Here is a 21,317-nt window from a genome sequence, read left to right as displayed (position 1 = left end):
AATGAAGAGTAGCCCCTGCTCGCCACAACTACAGAAAGCCCGCGCACAGCAACGAAGACCCAACACAGCCATAAATAAATAAAATCTATTAAAAAGAAGTAGCTTAATCTACCTGCCACTCTTCACTTGAGGAGTTAAACCATAGTGCAAGAACGTGGAACCTGTCACACAGTCATCTCTTTAAAGAGGGCACAAATAATCTCTGATCTGAGCTCAGAAGCAAATGCATACCACTTACCTCAAGATGGATGCTACGGTCTGAATGTGTCCACCCAAATCTATATGCTGAAATCCTAGCCCCCAGTGTGATGGTATTGGAAAGTAGGGCCTCTGGGAGGTGATTAGGTCATGGGATTAGGGTCCTTATAAAAGAAGCCTGAGGGGGTTCCTTTACTCCTTCTGCCAGGTGAGTTTACAGCAAAAAGACAGCCATCTAGGAAGCAGGCTCTTACCAGACACTCAATCTTGGATTTCTCAGCCTCTAGGACTGTGAGAAATAAATTTCTGTTGTTTATGACCCACCCAGACTACAGTACTATTTTGTTTTTATTTTTATTTATTTATTTATATATTTATTTTATTTATTTGGCTGTGTTGGGTCTTCGTTGCTGCGCGTGGGCTTTCTCTAGTTGCGGCGAGTGGGGGCTACTCTTGGTTGTGGTGGCTTCTCTCGTCATGGAGCACGGGCTCTAGGTGCGCAGGCTTGAATAGCTGTGTCTCACGGACTCTACAGTGCACGGGCTTAGTTGCTCCGCGGCATGTGGGATCTTCCCGGACCAGGGCTCGAACCCATGTCCCCTGCATTGGCAGGCGGATTCTTAACCACTGCCGCCACCAGGGAAGTCCTACAGTATTGTGTTACAGCAGCCCTAACGGACTAAGGCAAGGGACGTTCAAGCTGAGGGCTGCCGTGCGCCCAAGAACAGGGTTATTTAACAAGCCTGATTCAAGTCATTCTTTCCAGGGCTAGAAAAAGAGTTAAACTTACATGCTGTTGCTGAGAGGATTTTCTAAAAGATCCATGTAAACAGGTAGTGGAGATTGTGACTCAGTTTCTAATTAGGCAGAAACATTATACTACGATCACTGGAAAAAGAAGACATAAACTATTATGAGACACATGAAGCCAACAAATACAGAGCTTTTCAGAGCAGATGAGGAAAAACAATCCCCAAGGGGAAAATGTGGCACCGGGAGTTAATACTGAGCTGTCTGCTTAACATGTGAACAGAGGTGCTGGGCATAATGGCAGCTTCAAACAAGTCCGAGAAATACTTCAAGCTCTCACTGCCAATGCCGAGAGGTGCTCTGGCTGCCCTCGGCGAAAGTCGCAACACAGGTCCAGCCTGGGCTTGGCAGAGAAAACAGATGAGGGAGGCGGACCAGGCAAACTTCAGTGGTGACTGCAGCAAAAAGGATAATAAATGCCACGTCTAAAGCCAGCAGCACCAAGCGCTGTGTCACCCTGCAGTACTTTATGACTTCATATTTAAATAAGAATTGTTGTCAAATTTCATATCCCCCAACTTTAAAATATATATATATATATATATATATATATATATATATATCTGCAACACCACATAAACAAATCCATACAAAAGGTTCTTCTGGGCTGCATTCAGTCCACGCAACTTTTGATCTAGAAACAACCATATAAAGCTCCTTGAAAATAATTACACCTTCCAAAAAGATTTACGAAAGTGTGTTCTTTCATGCGTGTTTATTCCATTTGCTTGTGTTTGTGGCAGAGCAGGGTCACCGTTTGTCAATGTCAAGAGGAAGGACAAAAAAGTGATGCTCTGAGATGCTTCCACTAAATGTTCGTAAGCCTGGGAACCCTGAACAGGATAGGTGTGGGGCAAATTAAACTTAGGACACTGAAAAGCTGGCTTAAGGTGGTCTGCGACGGGGTTCCTGGAGCGCAGGTGAATTAGGAAGCGTGGATCACAAAGGTTGGGCTTCAAACCCAGAGGGCCAAACACAGCCCACAAAACCTGTGCAAGGCAGCACTCTCAGATACGGTTTCTCTGATCAGGAGTTAAAGATGTACTTAAAGCATTTAGCTCTCTTGCAATTTTACTGACTCTTATCTCTATGTGCACATGACCAGTGAATCAGTGCATGACTTATTTCCCCCTTGATGTTTCAGGAGCCCAAGACCAGTGCAAAGGCCTATGATGCGCCAGGCCCCAAAGAGAGACTTAACTAACATTACGTTGATTCCTCACAAGTACCCTTTGGTAAAACCTGATTTTTTAAAAAAGGTTCACAAGAAAATCACAATCCAAAGAATTGGTATCTATTTGAGGGATAAAAATATAAAGACAAACACTCTACTTTTTATATTCTTGTGCACTGGCTTGTCACTTGAGGTTACAGGCAAAAAATGATATTCCCAAACCCATGGAAGCATGCTTCCTCCAGGAAAATTTGTAAATTGCTTGACATTAAAGTATGGAGTTGGTTGTTTTCAATCTTTCTATTTCTAATCTACTTGTCTGACTTTACAGCTTGACATTAAAAGGGATTTTTTTTAATAAAGCAGAAGCTAACACACCACTGTAAAGCAATTATACTCCAGTAAAGATGTTAAAAAAAGGGATTTTTTTATACGATTCAAATTAGTAAATGATGTTTTTCAAATGATGACATTCCCATAAATCTGAGATCTCCAAAATGACTGTTACCACCATCACCACTGCCCCATGACCATCAACACCATGGCCACCATCACCGCTGGTACCACCATCATCACCATCAACACCTCCACAATGGGAGCGCTCCTAAAACATTGGATTTTTTAAATGAGCTGAGGATACAGCCTTTTGTCTCCTGTGTGTTACGTGTAACATATTGGTCAGTGTTCTGGCTGGTGGATGCTTAACCACTTCTAGTTGAGCATAATGATTCCAGTAGTATTCAGTCCAAATGCAACCGAAAATTACATTCTAAAATTATTATATGAAAAAATTACTTTTATTGTACCCCAACTCAAACGTTTGCAGCTAAGACAAACATTTATATAGCATCAAAAATATTACTGGAGAAAAAAATACTTATTCTTCCAAAAATGTATTTGAGAATAGGTTTTTTAAATTGCTAATGAAAACGTTCTCTAGAATTGTTTGGAGTTGTTTGAATGATAATACTGTTTTGCATAATTGTATTGAGATCTAAGCAAAACTGACAAAAGGCTGAAAGACATGGCAATAGTAAGATAAAAAATTTTATGACGTCTAAAATGAAGGATTGGTTTCAAAACATTGTTTGTTTGTTTGTTTTTGCAGTACGCAGGCCTCTCACTGTTGTGGCCCCACCCGTTGCGGAGCACAGGCTCCGGACGCGCAGGCTCAGTGGCCATGGCTCACGGGCCCAGCCGCTCCGCAGCATGTGGGCGGGATCTTCCCGGATCGGGGCACGAACCCGTGTCCCCTGCATCAGCAGGCGGACTCTCAACCACTGCGTCACCAGGGAAGCCCCAAAACATTGTTTTTATAAATAAAGGTTGATATGGGTATACAACGATGAACATATACTTGCAGATGTTCCTTATTCAATGGTCTTTAAAAAAATTATATATGGTGACCAAAACACTCCAGGCCAATATTTCTTCTTTGTCTTCATCCTATAGTATATATATTAGAGTTTCTATAATCCTTTTTATCTACATACATAGTTCGGTAAATAACATGGGGCTGGTTGCCACTTCCCCACAATGCATGAGCTGTAGGTGTACAGCATCACGACTTCAAATGCTTACAGAGGCCTGGAGGGTAACACAAACAGTGAAGTGGGCCAAGCATCATAAAACCCAGCGCAAATGGGGTGGAAAATGGCAGTTAACACAGGCAGACAACAGGAAATTGGTGGGGCTGTTATAAACCGAAACCCTCCTCTCACCTAAAAGGGTCACCTCCTCAACACCTGTCCTGCAGGAAGGTTAGCCCAGTGTTGCTAGATTCATTGATTTCCTGAGAGAAAGTGAAATCAGGTTTTTATTTGAAAGTCCCCGATTCTTAAAAGTTGGCAATGCATTTTTTTTTTAAATAAAAAAACACTGTGCATTCCAAATAAAACACACCGGTATCCTGAATTCAACCCATGGACAGGCAGTTTCCAATCTCTGGGGGAGAATTCCATACTAAGTGGTCATTAGCCATGGTTCATGTGCATAAGGCCAGTCCCCGTGGCTGTACCTAAGGTCCAAGGGAGGCCCCCAGGCCTCCTGATACACTCCAACTCTAGCAATCTCCAAAGGCAGTCAAGGTAGCCTGCAGTCCAGACCCACCAGTTCTGGAAATGGGAGCCCATGAACAATCAATACAGTTGATGCTGTATGTGTCTGTGCGTGTGGGCGTGAGCGTCCTCGTGTGCTTACTCTGGTACGCTGGGAAAAGGGTGGATTTCTCAACTGAGATTATTTTTTGAGTCCTTCTTCTCTTGCCCATCCCTGACCATGACTCTCTTTTCTCCCTTCCTGGGAGAAAAGAGGGGAGAAGCAGATGATATGGAGAATCTATAACAGGAAATTTCAGACCAAATATTACCAGCTCAGTAGAGATGGAACAAAATTAAACCCCTTCGATAAAGGCCAGAAGCACATTCTGCCTCTCCTTCCTGCCCCTCAAGTCATCCCCTGGTTATAAGGGCTAATCATGGTTTGAAAGGCTGCCAGTTTCACCTTCCAAGGGAAAGGTCTCTCTTAAAAATAAAAATCAATCATACACAGTATTTTTTTTGGTCACATCTGCTCTGCCCAAATGTGAAAATCACCAGGGCCATTAAAAACTATTACAAATGTTAGCTCTAGTTGGAAGGAAACAGTGTAAATAAAACTCAGCCATCTGGGGAAATAGATTTGGGGCCTAAGACATCAAAGTGAGAGGATAAAAATCAAAGCTTTTCATAAATCATTTCTAATGGTTGATTTTTATTTATTAGGTATTTCACTAGTGAGAAGTAAGTTGACATGATTCTTCCTTCTTTCAGAAACTAGTCTTACGGTATCGATGGCCTTCTGTCGTGATTAGCTCTGAACGTCCCTAATGGCACATAAAGGGTCAGTGCATTTATCTAGGGAACATCCAGCAAGGACCGGGAGATACTCTCAATGTTTGGATGAGGATACGTTTATGTTTCCACATGTTTATGGTCTAATTTTCATTTCATGAAACACCAATACAGGACAACATATAACAGTAGCTTTGGATGGCTGTCGTAGCTTTGAAAAGCTTCGAAGAGTGGCTCTGGAGTCTGAGGACATCTGATTTAAAACTCAATTCCATTCATTACTAGCTGGGTGACCTGGGCCGATTACTCAACATTTAGAATGAGAGAGAATGAAAATACGATTTTCTTCATAGAGAGAATGAAAATACGATTGCATCCACCTCCCAAGATGGTAGAAAGAATCTGATAAGATAATGTATGGACATGTGTCAGGCACAGAACAAGTGTTTAGCAGAAGGCAAGTAATTGCATGCAGCCCTGGTAAAGCATAAACTTCTAAGATTACTCTCAGAAAAGCCAACAATCATGGCATAGAAGGCAAAATAAATCAGCAGTTTCCAGCTTCTCTTTCCCTTGTACTGTTTTCATACTGAAACTTATTCCATCTAATGGCTGTCAGGCTTTAGGCAACTGTAAGGCATTAGAACTGCAATCAACACTAACCAAAGTACATGAAAATAACATTTACTTTCTGTCTGTATATTATCCAGTTTTCTTTCCCATGTGAAGAATATAGTGCAGTAACTATATAAGCTATCTCCTTACAGCCCCTGAAAATCACATTCTTTTGAAATACCTGACAAGTAGATGAGTGAACATTCTCCCCATGCTGAAACATTTGTCCATGCCAATCATAACTTCCTTGATGCTAAAAGAAATGAAATGGAAGCATGAACTGCCACAACGAGCAGCCAATTAAAGCTTTAAAACCATAGAAAAGGCATAACCATTCACCGTAAATCTCAACACTGAGGTTCTCTCCTTGTCTGTCATTTAGACAACCTCAAGTTTCAATATTCAGTCTCTGCCTCTAACATTCAGTCTCATCAGATATCAGGTTAGAACTACCAGAAACAACAGCCATGCTTATAAAGTGTATTTAAATGAAACCATTATGATAATTCAATTTCTACAGTAATTGAGCCACAAACTTCTTTGTGCAGTATTTGTAGTGTTATACTGCCCTTCAGTGTTCAAACACATGAACGGTTAACCAAATTTTTTAAACTCGAGAAGTGTCTTTGTATAAACATTTACAGTGACCAAAATAGTTATTTTTTTGCAGTCTCTCGGTGAAGGGTGTGACTATGGCTTCAACTTTGCCCCACAAAATTCATACACTGAAATACTAATTCCCAGAGTATGACCTTGTTTGGAAACAGGGTGACTGCACATGCAGTTAGTTAAGATGAGGTCATGTTAGAGTAGAAGGGGCCCCTAATCCAGTACAATGGTTGGCCTTATAAGAAGGGGAAATGTGGACACAGACACACACACAGGAAGGACGGCATGTGAAGATGAAGGGAAAGGTCAGGGTGATGCTTCTATAAGATAAGGAAGGCCAAAGATTGCCAGCAAACCACCAGAAGCTTAGGAGAGAGACAAGGGACAGATTCTCCTTCACAGACCCCGGAAAGAACCAACCCTGCTGACACCTTCAACTGAGACTTCTGGCCTCCAGAACTGTGAAGCAACACACTTCTGCTGTTTACACACCCCAGTCATGATACTTTGTTACTGCAGCTCTGGCAAACCAGTACAGGTGTGTATCTTTCATGCATACAAAAATAGAGAATAACATACAAATACTCCACAAAACACCTGTAATCTCACTTTAAAAGTAGAAGGAGGAAGGCTTGAAACATACCAGATTACTGTTAAACTTAAACCTGGAGGGGTTTTTTTTGTCGTAGCATCAGCTGTTAGTGGCTTCATTTTTCCATTAACTTTGAGTTCTAGAGGGTTTTATTTTTTATAAATTTATCTATTTATTTATTTATTTTTGGCTGTGTTGGGTCTTCATCGTTGGGTCTTTGTTGCTTTCTCTAGTTCTGGCGAGCGGGGGCTACTCTGTTGCTGTGCGCAGGCTTCTCATTGTGGTGGCGGGCTCTAGGTGCGAGGGCTTCAGTAGTTATGGCACGTGGACTCAGTAGTTGTGGCGCACGGGCTATAGGGCATGTGGGCTTAAGTAGTTGTGGACTGTGGGCTCTAGAGCGCAGGCTCAGGAGTTGTGGTATATGGGCTTAGTTGCTCCACGGCACGTGGGATCTTCTTGGACCAGGGCTCGAACCCGTGTCCCCTGCGTTGTCAGGTGGATTCTTAACCACTGCGCCACCAGGGAAGTCCCTCTAGAGGGTTTTAGACAGAAACGCCGAAGTCTAGGACATTCTATTACAACACTATAGATGTTGTGCTAACCTGAAAAAGGGCAACACATAATTTTTACTCATTTCTCATTTATGCCAGTTATCACCTATGCCACAATGACCAATTCTTGATTGTATGACAGTTGTTTGTACAGATCCTGGATTAGCCAGGCTCTCTTATTTTCTCCTTGTCCTTGAAGCTCTGTTTATTATTATTACCCAGTTGTATTACATTATATATGCAGGATAGAGTATTAAGAACAGGAAAGCCTTTCTGGGACACCTCCTTGACTTCTTAGATAGAAACCGGGAGAGATTAGTCAAGACAATGCCTCCAGAACAAGTGGGCTCTGGACAGAACCCTGGCCATGATGAATCAGTAAAACTGGATTCTTCTAATCTTGACTGTAAATCGCTCTCAGTGGGATCCTAACATCTCCGAGCGCCAGTTGCGTCTTCTCTAAAATGAGCAATTACACTAAATGAGCCGAGGCAGTGCCTCTTGTGGCTCTTTGGCTCCGTGATTTACAAAGGAACACATGCAAGAGACAAACTAAGCAGGCAAATGTTTCCTGCAAGCCTCCCAGGCCTGAGGTCCTAAAGTAAAAGGCACCTTTATCACCATAGCGAGGGGCTTCCGTAGTCAGGAGAGTGCGGAACAGATATAATTAATTCTACAAATTATTAGATGCTCTTACTGGATGTTTGGTAGAACAGGACACCATGTTTTTGCCATGTTTTGTCAATGTAAAGACTGAGATGGTCAAGAACTGATTTTATGCTGAGAGGTTAGAGGTCATTACTAAATTTTTGGCATGTGCTAGTCAATGATAACATTAAAACTTCAATGTTCTAGGTGTTTCTAGAACCATGAAATAGTTCAGTTATTACTGCAGTATTATAACAAGTTGGGAAAAAACATTTATTTTAGACAGAAAAAGGCTTCTAGAACCAGAACATAGTAGTTAAATGTTTCCTGTTGCATTATAAAGTTAAACTTGGGGGAAACAATCTCTTTTGAGATTAAAAATACTGCTTAAAATGTAGTAAAATCCTCTTGTATTAAATGAGAACAAGATAATTGGGAATAATCAGGAACTATTATGGCTCCTTTTCCATGCAGAACTTCTGGAAACAAACTAAATTTAGAAGATAAGAAGGTGTATAAAATTGCAGAATTAAAGCCATTCAAAAGTAATGTGGCATGCGCGAAGCGGCTGGGCCCGTGAGCCATGGCCGCTGGGCCTGCGCGTCCGGAGCCTGTGCTCCGTGGTGGGAGAGGCCGCAGCGGTGAGAGGCCCAAGTACCGCAAAAAAAAAAAAAAAAAGTAATGTGGCATGAAATGCCAGGTTTTGAGAATTTATAATATAGGGTTGTGAGAGGAAACAAACAAAAAAAAAGAGAATTTTCACGAACAATGAAACTATAAGAATTCCAGGAGCAAACATTTTGTAGGGACTTCCCTGGTGGTGCAGTGGTTAAGAATCCGCCTGCCAATGCAGCGGACACAGGTTCAAGCCCTGGTCCAGGAAGATCCCATGTGCCGCAGAGCAACTAAGCCCATGTGCCACAACTACTGAGCCCACGCACCTAGAGCCCGCGCTCTGCAACAAGAGAAGCCACAGCAATAAGAAGCCCACGCACCGCAACGAAGAGTAGCCCCCGCTCACTGCAACTAGAGAAAGCCCGCGTGCAGCAACAAAGACCCAATGCAGCCAAAAATAAATAAATAAATAAAATAAAAAGATGAGCAACCTCTATTAAGAAAACAACAACAACACATTTTGTAAGAGGAAATGAATGTGTAAACTGTACGAACGCATGACTTCAGAATTCATAGACAGTGCCAGGGTTTTAAAGTCCTCCATCATCCTCTCCTATTTGGCAGGCTCCCTTTGCTCCCTAAATCTCTGCCTTCTTGAAGCCATTAAATGTAACCAGCCAAATTACACTAAGGCAGGTGGCCAGAAATGCTTACTTTCATCTCTCACATTCAAATCTTCATGAGTAACTTGATAGAACATACTTTTAAATTTGCTTGCATCTGAGTTTTTCTACACATATGAAAACCTCAGCATCAAAATAAACATTCCCGGGGACTTCCCTGGTGGTCCAGTGGTTAAGACTCTGCCTTGCCAATGCAAGAGGCACGGGTTCAATCCCTGGTTGGGGAACTAAGATCCCACATGCTGCATGGCGGGGCCAAAAAAATAAATAAGAATAAATTAAAAAAAAAACGGCTGGATATTAAAAACATTGAAAAAAAATAAAGATTCCTGGAAGCTCTGACTTCCGCGAGGTTCATAAACTGAGACTCAAATCTGGTCCCGCTGCCTGTTTGTGCACAGCCCGTGAGCTAAGAATGGCTTTTATATTCGAAAATGATTGAAGAAAAATCAGGAGAATAACATTCTGTGTCAGGTGAAACTGATACGAAATTCAAATTTCAGTGTCCACAAATACATTTTCACTGGAACACAGCCATGCTCGCACGTTTCGGGGATTGTCTATGGTGTCTTTAGCGCTACAGTGGCAGAGGACAGTAGGACCCACAATGCCTAAAATATTTTCTCGCTCTAACCCTTTTCAGAAAAAGCTTGCCGATCTCTGATTTAAGTCCTAACTTAAGTTGCTCTGACGTGAAATCAGTAAGTTCCTTTACATCACGCAGAAGACGCAGTTCCTAGGTCACCGGTGCTGTTTGTTAACCCTTCAAAACCTAGAGTCTCCTGAACACAGGACAGCTACTTCACAAATGTGTTGTTAATGATGCTAATAATTGTTCAAAATAAATACACACAACTGTCTCTCCACAAGCATTACAGGAAAATTCCTGTGCATGCCAATAGCTCACTACTCTGTTCAGACCAATGGTCCAGACTAGGCAAGCACTGACCAACTGTGTCCATATGACCAGTCCATCCAAAGGCCCAGTGCCACCCATTCGATGCTCTGACTCCAACTCAACTGAATTCACACCAGCGTCAGGAGCTTCTGTACTGTGTACACAGAGCCCTCATTCCATGTGATACTGATATGCTCTTTTTTAGCCAAATTTTACTCATTTGGTTGTTAAGTGATGTTTCCACATTTAAAAATATTTACTTTTTAAAGGGATCTCACTTTGCCTTCCAATGCAGGGGGTGAAGGTTCGATCCCTGGTCGGGGAGCTAAGATCCCACGTGCCTCGTGGCCAAAAAACCCAAACATTAAAAAAAAAAACAGAAGCACTATTGTAACTAATTCAATAAAGACTTTAAAAATGGTCCACATCAAAAAAAAATCTTAAAAAATAAAATAAAATAAAGGGATCTCAGTTTACGCACTGCTGTGCAAAGCACAGAAAGAGAAAAATTCTGCTCAGTAAAACCTAAAAACGTCCTACCATGAAGGAAAGTTCATTTGAAAGCAACTAAGGGCTGGTTAAGAAACCAACTGCTCTCTCTCTTTTTCCAAGACTGACTAGAAGCCACTGAGAACCAACCCATACTTAGTCCTCTGTTTCCACGGCCCATTCCACGGGCATGCGGTCGGGAAGAGCACTTGCTTTTTCTTTTCTTTTCTTTTCTCTTTTCTTCTCTTCTCTTTTCTTTCCCTCCCTCCCTTCCTTCCTTTCTCTTTCTTTTTAAAACTGGGGTCTTCTGCACTGTGACTGATGTGGACAAGAAGGCCGCCTGCCATACCAGTAAACGTGGGGTGTTGGGGCCCTCAAGCCCTCAGCCACTGCAGTCACCCTGACTGTGCACCTGGAAGGGATCCAGGATGGAGAAAAACAGGATCCTGGTCCTAGGTAGCTAAGGTGCATATCAAAGGAATGATTGCAATGAGCTCAGACTCTTGCATCTTCCCATACATAAAAAAGTGCTAAATTCATTGACTTGAGTTGCCTGGTTTTTCTTTAATTAACAGTAATCTTTCAGTGTTTGATGCTCCAACTTCCTGGTTTTTGTTGCAAAAACTCTCATATATCCTGGTTCCTCCCTTAGCTCTTCAGAGCAGTGCCTCGGAGCTCTCTAAGCGGCTGTCTTCCAGGCTTAAGTCCTCAGAAAGTCCACAGAATAAAACGTAATTCTCAACTTTTAGGTTGTGCATTTTTTTTCAGAAGACACTGACCTTAGAAATATTCTTCAGGGCCATATAAAAATAAGAATGACCAAAAGATTAAAAAAAACAAGGGCAATAAATCAATGAGATTTGAACCTCTCATTCCAAAGAGAGGGGGGCCACAGGGCAAATTAATAGAGGTTTGAAATGGTATCATAGAAGTTAAGGAAAACTTTGCTTTTGTCAATACATATGTGAGAAACAGAGAGCTCAAAGTAAGGGGACAGTTTAAAAATGAATGTAAGAACTTTCTGAAAATACAATTCATTACAAAACTGAAATTGGTTCATACTCACTAGGGTGGCTATCATTAAAGAAACAACAACAGAAAATAACAAGTGTTGGTAAAGATGTAGGGAGGTTGGACGCCTTCTGCATCACTGGTGGAATATAAAATAGTGCAGTCATTGTGGGAAACAGTTTCATGGCTCCTCAAAAACTTAAACATAGAATTACCATATGATCCAGCAATTCCACTTCTGGGTATACACCCAAAAGAAGTGAGAGTGAGGATTTGAAAAGGTAGTTGCACACCCATGTTCACAGCAGCATTATTCACAATAGTCAAAGGGTAGACTCGATCCAAGTGTCAAAGAATGGATGAACAAACGTGGTCAAGACATAGAATGGAATATTATTCGGCCTTAAGGAAGGAAATTCTGACATGTGCTACAGCACGGAGGAACCATGAAGACATTATGCCAAGTGAAAAAAGTCAGCTACGAAAGAACAAATATTGCATGATTCCCGTTCTATGAGGTACCTTAAGAGTCAATTTTTTAGACATGGCAAGTAGAATGGTGTTGCCAGGGGATCGGGGAGGGGGAAAAAGACAGCTGTTGTTTAATGGGTACAGAGTTTCGGTTGGAAAAGACAAAAAAGTTCTGAAGTTGGATGCACAAGAATACGAAAGTATTTAATGCCACTGAACGGTAAACTTAAAAATGGTTAAGATAGTAAATTTTATGTTATTTATATTTTACAATTAAAAAAAAAAAAAAACCTAAAATTGGCCTCCAGGAAAGCACTGGTACACCCGTCAGACAAAATAGTGGTTGAGTCCAGCAGCAATATATACATAAGGAAAAAGTTTCATTGATTCACTTATGCATTGAGAGAAGAAAAAATTGGAAAATTACGTTTGTTAAGATGGCGTATGTACTAGAGTGACCTACTTGCCCCGGTTTTTCCCTGGAGAGCAGCAGGTTACAGGTCTAAGCACTGAAAGTCCCCTACCCCAGGAAACCCTCAAGTCCCAGGCAAACCTAGATGGTCAGTCACAGCAAGTGAATTTAAAAAGAAACATAATTAATGAAATGCTTATAACAACTGTTGGGCTTTCCTCCCCTGAAGGTCTTGAGAAAAGGAAGGAAAGGAAGCATCGCCAGGTAAGCATCAGTGGGATCAAGGGCACTGTGACGTTTCCTTTAATTCCCGTAACCTCTAATGCAGGTGTCAGCATCTGCTCATTAGAGAAAGAGACACTGAGAGTGTCTGCTGAGTCACACACTGATAAAGGGCAGAGCTGGGACCCAGGCGAGAGTGGGGACGAGGCTGGGAAGAGATGAAGAAGGGGGAGGGGTGGGGAGAGAGAGTAATGACCGGGCAGGAGCGGAGGGGAGGGGGGAGAAGAGGGAAGAGAGACCCCGGGGGAGGGGCAAGTGCAGAGAGAAAACATGGAGTGTGATCGTTGTGACTACTTCCCACACCAGTCCCGGGATGCCTACACCCCACCACAGCCAGGTTCTGAGGGACTTCTCTGTGGCTTAATCAGCTCCCTGTGGCTTGAGCTGGTGTGTGCAGGTTCCTGCTCGGGGCACCCCGAGATACTGGACAAGTTGGTGAGTCCCAGGCGTGCCGTGGTGACCTTCAGCAGAGCTGCAGCCCTGCTCACCTCGAATTTTCGTGCAGGCATCAGGGTCACCTCAAAGCCCCTTAGACTCCAGGTCTGTGAGTACAACACAAGCACCGATTCCGCTCTCGGGACAGGAAGTAGTCCTGGATGACCGGAGGGCAGAGGCCCACAGAATCTCCCGCGTTTCCTGGAACTGGGAGGGGGGCTGGTTACAGAGCTTTTTGACCTTTGCGCCTGATACAGTATGTCCTTTGTAGGTTTCTGCCAACCCCTGGCTGCCCCTTCCTCACCTCCAGGGCCTGTCCGCCCAGCACCCCGCCCACTGACGGCCTGGCCATGTGACGTCCCCAGGGCTCCCCTCGGGCATGGCTCAGTCAGGGAAGGAGGGAGGAAAGGTGACTGGGGTCATTCATCCTCAACGTGATGTTCCTGCCCCCCAGGGCCCTCAGGTGTTAGCACTTTGGGGAGAGGAAGGTTACTAAGCTAAGCACATATTTCACTGTGAAAGTTTCCCAGGCAACAAGGTGACGTGGGGAGCTCTGGCTGTCCTCCAGTCCACTCCAGACCAGCTCCCCAGCGCCATGAAACTGGCCCGCTCCTTCCTGCCACAGATTCTCTAAAATGCATATCACGTTTTCTGGATCCCTGGACAACGTCCACTTCCTGTGCCCTGTGCTACCAAGTCACCTGTGGGGTGGGGCCCGGGAACGGGCGGGTCGACCAGGTGTGTGTGTGTTGGGGGCGTGTCTTAGGCATAAAGGACACCAACCACTGCTCTGAGGTCGGGACCTTTTTTTACACGCAGGTCACAGAAGAGACTCCAGAAGGGGAAGCCACTGGCCCTGGGGTGGGCTCGGGGTCTCCTTCTCAGCATGATGTATCAAGTGCAGGCCAGCCGGAAGCTGCTAGAATATTGGATGTAGGTTTTGGACCCACTTGGAGACAACTTCTTCATGCCTCCATGCGCTCCCTCTCTCTGCACTCACTACTCACTATTTTCGCTCTCTCTCTCTCACCCCCCCCATATAAGTGTTCTGTGTTTTTTGTTTGTTTGTTTGTTTTTGGCTACACTGCATGGCTTGTGGGATCTTAGTTCCCCGGACCAGGGATCGAACCCGTGCGCCCTACAGTGGAAGCACAGAGTCCTAACCACTGGACCGCCAGGGAATTCCCTAATTGTTTTGTTTCATTTTTAGCCATGCTGTAGTCCCGTCCTGTCATCAGAGACACATACAACATAAAATTTAGTGTACACAATCTTGAATCTGTAATCTATACTTTTACTTCAAAATCATTAACATATATGAATAACAGTCTGAGTAGTTTTCTCAATTATGATCTCTAATAAACAGAACTAGAAGTCTATGTACCCACAAAGCGTGTGTCTTGGAAACCACACACCCTCTGGTCCAGGCCTGGGGCTAAGTGGAAACTTGGTTTACACCTCTCCACGTTCTCATGAGAAACAGTTGTCTTACATGAAAAATAAAGAAAACAGATGCTTACACAGATTTGAATAATACAACTGGAACAAATACTAAACCACATGAAATGTGGATGATAACAGAACATGTAAGGTCTGGGCAATAAAACCCCAAGGTAAAAACTCAATAATGTAAAATCTTGACCTCAAAAGCAATTCCAGAACAAGAGTCAAAGCTGAGCAGTGAGTCCAAAAAAAAAAAAAAAAAAAGTGTTGTTAAGGTTTTGTGTGTTTTTCAAAAAATATAGTTGTGGGGAATGAAACATTTTCTTTTTTTTTTTTTTTTTTTGCAGTACGTGGGCCTCTCACTGTTGTGGCCTCTCCCATTGCGGAGCACAGGCTCCGGACACACAGGCTCAGCGGCCATGGCTCACGGGCCCAGCCGCTCCACGGCACGTGCGATCTTCCCGGACCGAGGCACGAACCCGTGTCCCCTGCGTCGGCAGGCGGACTCTCAACCACTGCGCCACCAGGGAAGCCTGAAACATTTTCATTTAAATCTCAAAATTGAAAGCATCCTTTCTTCTCAGCCATCAGGCAAGACATTTGATGAACACCTCTCACAGTTCCCATAGTGGTGCCCCTGCTGGTCTGGAAGGGGTCAGCTTCAAGGGCAAGAAGTGGAGACAAAGCTCGATGGAGCAGAAGCCCAGGAGTCCAGTGGGGGAACCTGGGGCCCCGAGCCTGCTGAAGAGTTCCTTCATCCACCACCTCCTCCAGCAGAATCTCCCTTTGCTTCCCTGTCCTGAGCCAGATGAGGACGCTCCTGATGGCAGTGACTACTTTCTACAGTATTCCTGCAGTGCTCAGGGATATTTTACTTCTCCTGTTTCTATAAGGATTACAGTTTTGGAACCAATAGTCAGGACACATAATCTGAGTGTCTGAAGTCATGAGTCCATTGGTGTGTGTAGTGGGTTGAATGGTGGCCCCCCCCAAAAGATATGTCCAAAACCTAATCCCAGGTACTGTGAATGTGACACTATTTTTAAAAAGTTAAGGGTCTTAAGATCATCCTGGATTAACTGGGATTATCCACCCTAAATCCAGTGACAGGTGTCCTTACGGGAGACAGAAGAGGAAAAGAGAGGAGAAGGCCACATGAAGACAGAGGTAGAGATTGGAGTGAGATCTGGAGGCATCAGAAGCTGCAAGGGGCAAGAAAACTCTCTTCTAGAGCCTTTGGAGAACGTGTGGCTCTACCAACACCCTGATTTCAGACTTCTGGCCTCCAGACTCTGTAGAAGAATAAATTCATGTTGCTTTAAGCCAAGTTTGTGGCACTTTACTGCAGCAGCCCTAGGTAGCCAGTACATCATGCTCACCAGACACTGCACGTCTCCTCACCTGGTCCCTCTTTGCTGCAAAAGTGCTTGTCTCCACCGAACACACACTCACTCGATTGTGAAATGAGCAAAATTGATAGTGACTTAGCTGTTTAATTCTCTCACCATCTAAAGACCCCTTCCTCCTTTCCTGCAGGAGACCAATCCCCTCCCTTTTTTTTTTTTTTTTAAAGATGCTTATTAGTGTTCCTAGGTTTTGCTAACCTTCCTAGGCATTAAAAAATTTTCACCCATGGCCCTAGCCAGAAATTAGTTGTTGAGGGCAATATCAGATTAAAATAACCCACTCTCCCACATTTGACACCATTCACTTCGCTTTGATGAACCAGGCCTCTAACAGTATTTGCATTTTTTGTTAAAGGTAAGATTTTCCTAGACAATCCTACTCCTAATATTCTGCCAAAAAAAAAAAAAAAAAAAGTTAACTTCATAGATATTTTGGCTAGGGGAGAATTAGCAGAGTAGGAAAGCAGGAAGAGTAGCCTCATTTCAGTGCCCTAAATGTCACTGTCAGGGCTCAGTCTACACACAGGGCAGCAAAAGAACAGAACTGAGACTGAACAGCACGGGAACCTCCGAGGCCACGGAAATGATACCACAACGAAAGGGCCCTCCGAGGAACAGGGAAACAAGCCACCTCCTTAGGAAGGTTACATCCTTGATAAAGAAGAGCAAATGCCCCAGGAACACACCCAGTTCAGTTCAAAAGAAAATTGGGTCAAATCCAGCTGGGCAGCATCATGAAGCTCAAAGGACCGAAGTTAGGAGATTTCTGCTCCTCCACAGTGCGATGGGCTGTATCCACAGTCCATGAAGTATAGTAGATTTACAGTGTTGTGTTAATTTCTGCTGTACAGCAAAGTGACTCAGTTATACATATATTCTTTTTCATATGGTTCATTTCATATTCATTTGTATTATGGTTTATCACAGGATACTGAATATAGTTCCCTGGGCTATACAGTAGGGCCTTGTTGTTTATCCATCCTGTATATAATTGCTTGCATTAGTTGATCTCAGACTCCAGTCCTTCCCTCCCCCACCCCCCTTCCCCTTGCTAACCACAAGTCTGTTCTCTATGTCTGTGAGTCTGTGTCTGTTTCACAGATAAGTTTACCTGTGTCATATTTTAGATTCTACATATAAGTGAAACCAGACAGTATTTGTCTTTCTCTTTCTGATGTACTTTGCTTAGTATGATAATCTCTAGGTCCCATTATCTCTTGAACATTTCTTGGCAGTGAGGTGGGCAGAGAAAGATAGATTGACAGCCATGTAACTGGAGCAGAGGCTCAGAGCTGACATAGCTCGAGGCAGGAGACGGTGCTTGGACAGAGTCCGTGACAAAGGCACCCTCCCGGGGCCCGGCGCTGGGCTCTGGAGCCGATGAGATGACTCTGGGATGAAATCCCATCCCTGTATCTTGTTTTCATTTGGCAGCAAGACAGGGATGGAGGTACACCGACTCCTACCTTCTAACAACGAATAATCACCCCCCCGTGGACTTCCTTTCTACGTCTAGACTAAACCCTTCCAGGCCTTCATTGACTGCACTCCCAGAAGCGTCTCCTTCTGTGACCACAGAATTAAAGTTCTTGTCCCTAAGCTGCTGACGGCAGCCCCGGACGCCTCTCCCTTTCGCACATCTCAATTACTTCTTCAGCCTCTGCCCTCCATTCAGTTCAACAGCAACGCACCCTAACCCGATCCTGCCCGCATCCTGGGACACATTCCTCTCTGCTTTCTTTCTCTTGGGCTCTTTACGTGCTTCCCAAACAACTTGTACTGAATTCTTCCCGCCTGTAGATTCCCCATCATGCAAATCTATTAACCATGAGATACCGACTGCCTACTAAGCGCTCAGCCCACATGTGTGCAGTGAGACAGGGAGGGAGGGAGACCAACTCCTTACCCTCAGAACTACACACATCGTGCCTGATACACATTTCCTAATGAATTTACAAATTAATCACTAGGATGGGGCCAGATTGCGAAGGATCTCGAAAGCTCAGGAGAGGCATTCTGCCTCCATACAGTGCAGGCTGTGAACTCACGGCAGGTGGCCAAACACAGAGAAGTGGTCAGCGTCTGCACGTTCTGCATCCAAGGTTTCAACCAACCATGGATGTGGACCCCACGGATACAGAGGGCAGACTGTGATGATCAATACTGCAGTTACAACGGACATGAGAAGGCACATCCGAAAGATGGCCGGAGCGTAAAGACTACAGAACTTGGTGCTTGAGCAGGTGTGAGGGACAAAGAAAAGACAGCTGAAAACCTCCACCTTCCGGTGCAGCCCTGCCTGTTCCTCTTCTCTCTTCTGTCCACTGCACATCACCAGTCACGAAACTAACGGTCCCCACGCTGAACAAATGCATCACGGCTCCCACCTTCCAAAGCCTGCTCTTCCTCCCGTCTTTCCACGACACCACTACTCACCCAGCTGCCCGAGTCAGCTCCCAGAACATTCTGGGGGCCGCAGCAGAGGGGCTTGCGTGAAGAAGACAGAGAAAGAAAGTTGGGAAAGGGATGAGGACCACCGGATGAGGGTGCGAGCGAGGGAGAAGAAGTGCCGGGAGGAGAGGTGGTCAAGTAAGATAAAAACACAACAAATCCTCTGGGACCCCATGAAAATCCTTTCAGTGGAGTGGCACCCGCTGAGGCTAGCAGACTGAGCAGTAAATGGGAGCAAAGAAACTCTGTTCACCAGAGGAACCCAGGTCCTCTCACTTACAAGGAAGACCTCCCCACATGCGCATGGCCCACCTAACCCCTCAGGACTCATGGGCTTCTCTTTCTGGAAAGCTCTCCCCAACGCCTCTGGCCACTCCCTGATGGGCTGGATGTGCCCACACACACCCCCCCCCATGGGCTCACTGGGCTTTCCTCTCCCAGGGCACGTACCTCAGGATATTGTGATGATCTATTTCCTTCCGGGTCTTGGGACAGTGGATGGGCATCTTTGTATCCCCGAAACCCAGCCCCGTGTCTGACAAAGGGAAGATGCCCCATGAACAAATAAATGAATGAGGAAAAGTAGAAAGTGGGATGCGGACTCTCCCTCAAAAGCTTGGATGAGAAGCAGAGGAGAGAGAGAAGGAGGCTGGGTCAAGGGAGCATGTCTACGTCAGGAGGAACACATTCAAGGGCTGCAGTGAAGGGGAAGACGTCATGAGGGGAAGATACAAGAGAAGAACAATTGCCGGCTGGGGGTCCAGGAGGAGAGGGGTCCAAGGGGGCCTAAGTGTAGGAATGAGTTTGTGGAGGGAGAGAGAAAACTCACCTTCTGAGACTGGAAGGAAGGGAGGAGATGTAGGCAAGGTTTTGGGGGGTTGGAGAATGGGGAACAGTCTGGAAGTTGAGTGAGTTTATGCCCTGGTACTTCATTTTTCAAAACAGCAGGAAAGGTCATATATCAGATAGCAAAGTATTTGGAGATAGAGATTTACAGAGGTAACTAAGTGGAAAAGAGGTCATTATAGTGGGCCCTACTCCACACTGACTGATGTCCTTCCTAAGAAGAGGAAATCTGGACAGAAGCATAGAGACAGACCATGTGAAGACACGGGGAGAAGACGGCCATCCACCAGCCAAGACGCAAGGCCTCAGAAAGAACCAACCCTGCCGACACCTGATCTGGGACTTCTCCCCTCCTGACTTATGAGACAAAAAATCTCTGCTGTTTAAGCCTCCAAGTCTCTGGTACTTTGTTACAGCTGCCCAAGCTCATTCATACACCAGGCAAGGTGCTAAGAACTTTAGCCCAATTATCTCATTTAAATCAACAGCCCTTTGAGGCAGATGCCACGGCTGTCCTCAGTCTGCAGGGACCAAGTGATGTCTCCAAGGACACAGCACCAGCGTATAAGCACATCGGGCTGACCTCAGAGGCCCAAATCCTACGTACTCCATGTTCAAAGACTGGGTAAGGGCTTATCTCAATCCAGCTGTGATTGAAAACCACAGCTTTGAAAGGCATCGGTCCCCACCATTAACTGTTTCTCCGGCATCACCGAGTTGCCAGGGACAAGAGCAGAGAAGGCAGGTGGGGCTCGTGGCGTGGACCAGGCAGAGGACGAAGGTGTGAGGGCTCAGAGTGTGCAGGTAGGAACACAAGAGCCATGGTGGAGAGTCAGAGGGGACGGAGAGGAGAGAGGGGCTCTGACCTGCATGGGGCTGGAGACCCCACTGCACTGTGCCGGCCCACCCGTCACGGCGCCAGCCTGCCACGCCAGAAGCACAGAGGTGCGGGCAGATGACATCAAGAGGCTTCTCACCCTTTCTGGACTAATCCAGGCAGTAAACGAAGGAGTGCCAGGACGCCCCCTCATCCACGTGTCGCCAGGGACACCTCCTGAGCTGGATGTCACTCCCACCCCGACCCCGATTTCTACCAGAATTTTGACACTGTCACTTTGTATTAAATGGTTCTGAAACTGAAACAAACAAAAACAAAAAAAAGCAAAACAAGGGAGGTCTGTAACCCCTAAGCAAGAGGATGAGTTAGCTTTTCAAAATCTTGAGTTTGAGCATCATACAGAACTGCTTGTGTTTTTTTCTCTTGATTTCTTCAAGGTTCTGTCCTAACTCACCTGAAAACACCTTGAGGATTCCTACAAGAACTTGGTGCAAACTTGATATTGAATGTCGTTTGGGCCAATATTTCTCAGCCCTTCTTGTGTCAACCCACTAGGGTAGGGAGCCCTGCCCCCACTCAAAGTCAGGGGCCATTTCCTTAGTATGATTCGGAAACTTCACAGTGGACCACCAGCCTCCAATCCAAAGCCCTTTGAGGCAGATGCCACGGCTGTCCTCAGTCTGCAGCACCTCCCCACAGTGTGTGAGGGGACACACCCGAGTTTTCCATCAGAGGAGCATATCGTTCTACGTTGTCCCAATAAATTTTGCTGATTAAGGTATAGAAATGTGTGCGTTTAATACTGATCACCAGGTGTGTTTTGATGATCTATGTCTCTTCCACTCCCCCAGAACACCCTGAATAACAAGAGTGAGGACACACCTATGAGGTCAGAACACAGCCAGAGATAGGTGTTGCCATGACACGGAGAAAGAGGCCGAGAAAAAAAAATTACTGAGTTTAGAAAATCCCAGCTCACCAATACTAGTCCACTCTTCGGCAGCTAAGG

At 44.9% G+C, this 21,317-nt stretch overlaps 1 protein-coding gene across 3 annotated transcripts in view; it reads right to left on the bottom strand.

Moving 5' to 3' along the window:
- DCLK1 (doublecortin like kinase 1) overlaps window positions 1-21,317 on the bottom strand; it is a 324,978-nt gene that overhangs the window by 166,300 nt on the left and 137,361 nt on the right. The window lies entirely within an intron of this gene.

This window comes from Orcinus orca, chromosome 18 (assembly GCF_937001465.1).
Source record: "Orcinus orca chromosome 18, mOrcOrc1.1, whole genome shotgun sequence".
In the NCBI taxonomy this organism is placed as follows: domain Eukaryota; kingdom Metazoa; phylum Chordata; class Mammalia; order Artiodactyla; family Delphinidae; genus Orcinus; species Orcinus orca.
The sequence above is the reverse complement of the archived record's forward strand: the minus strand, read 5'-3'. Positions and strand labels throughout refer to the sequence as shown.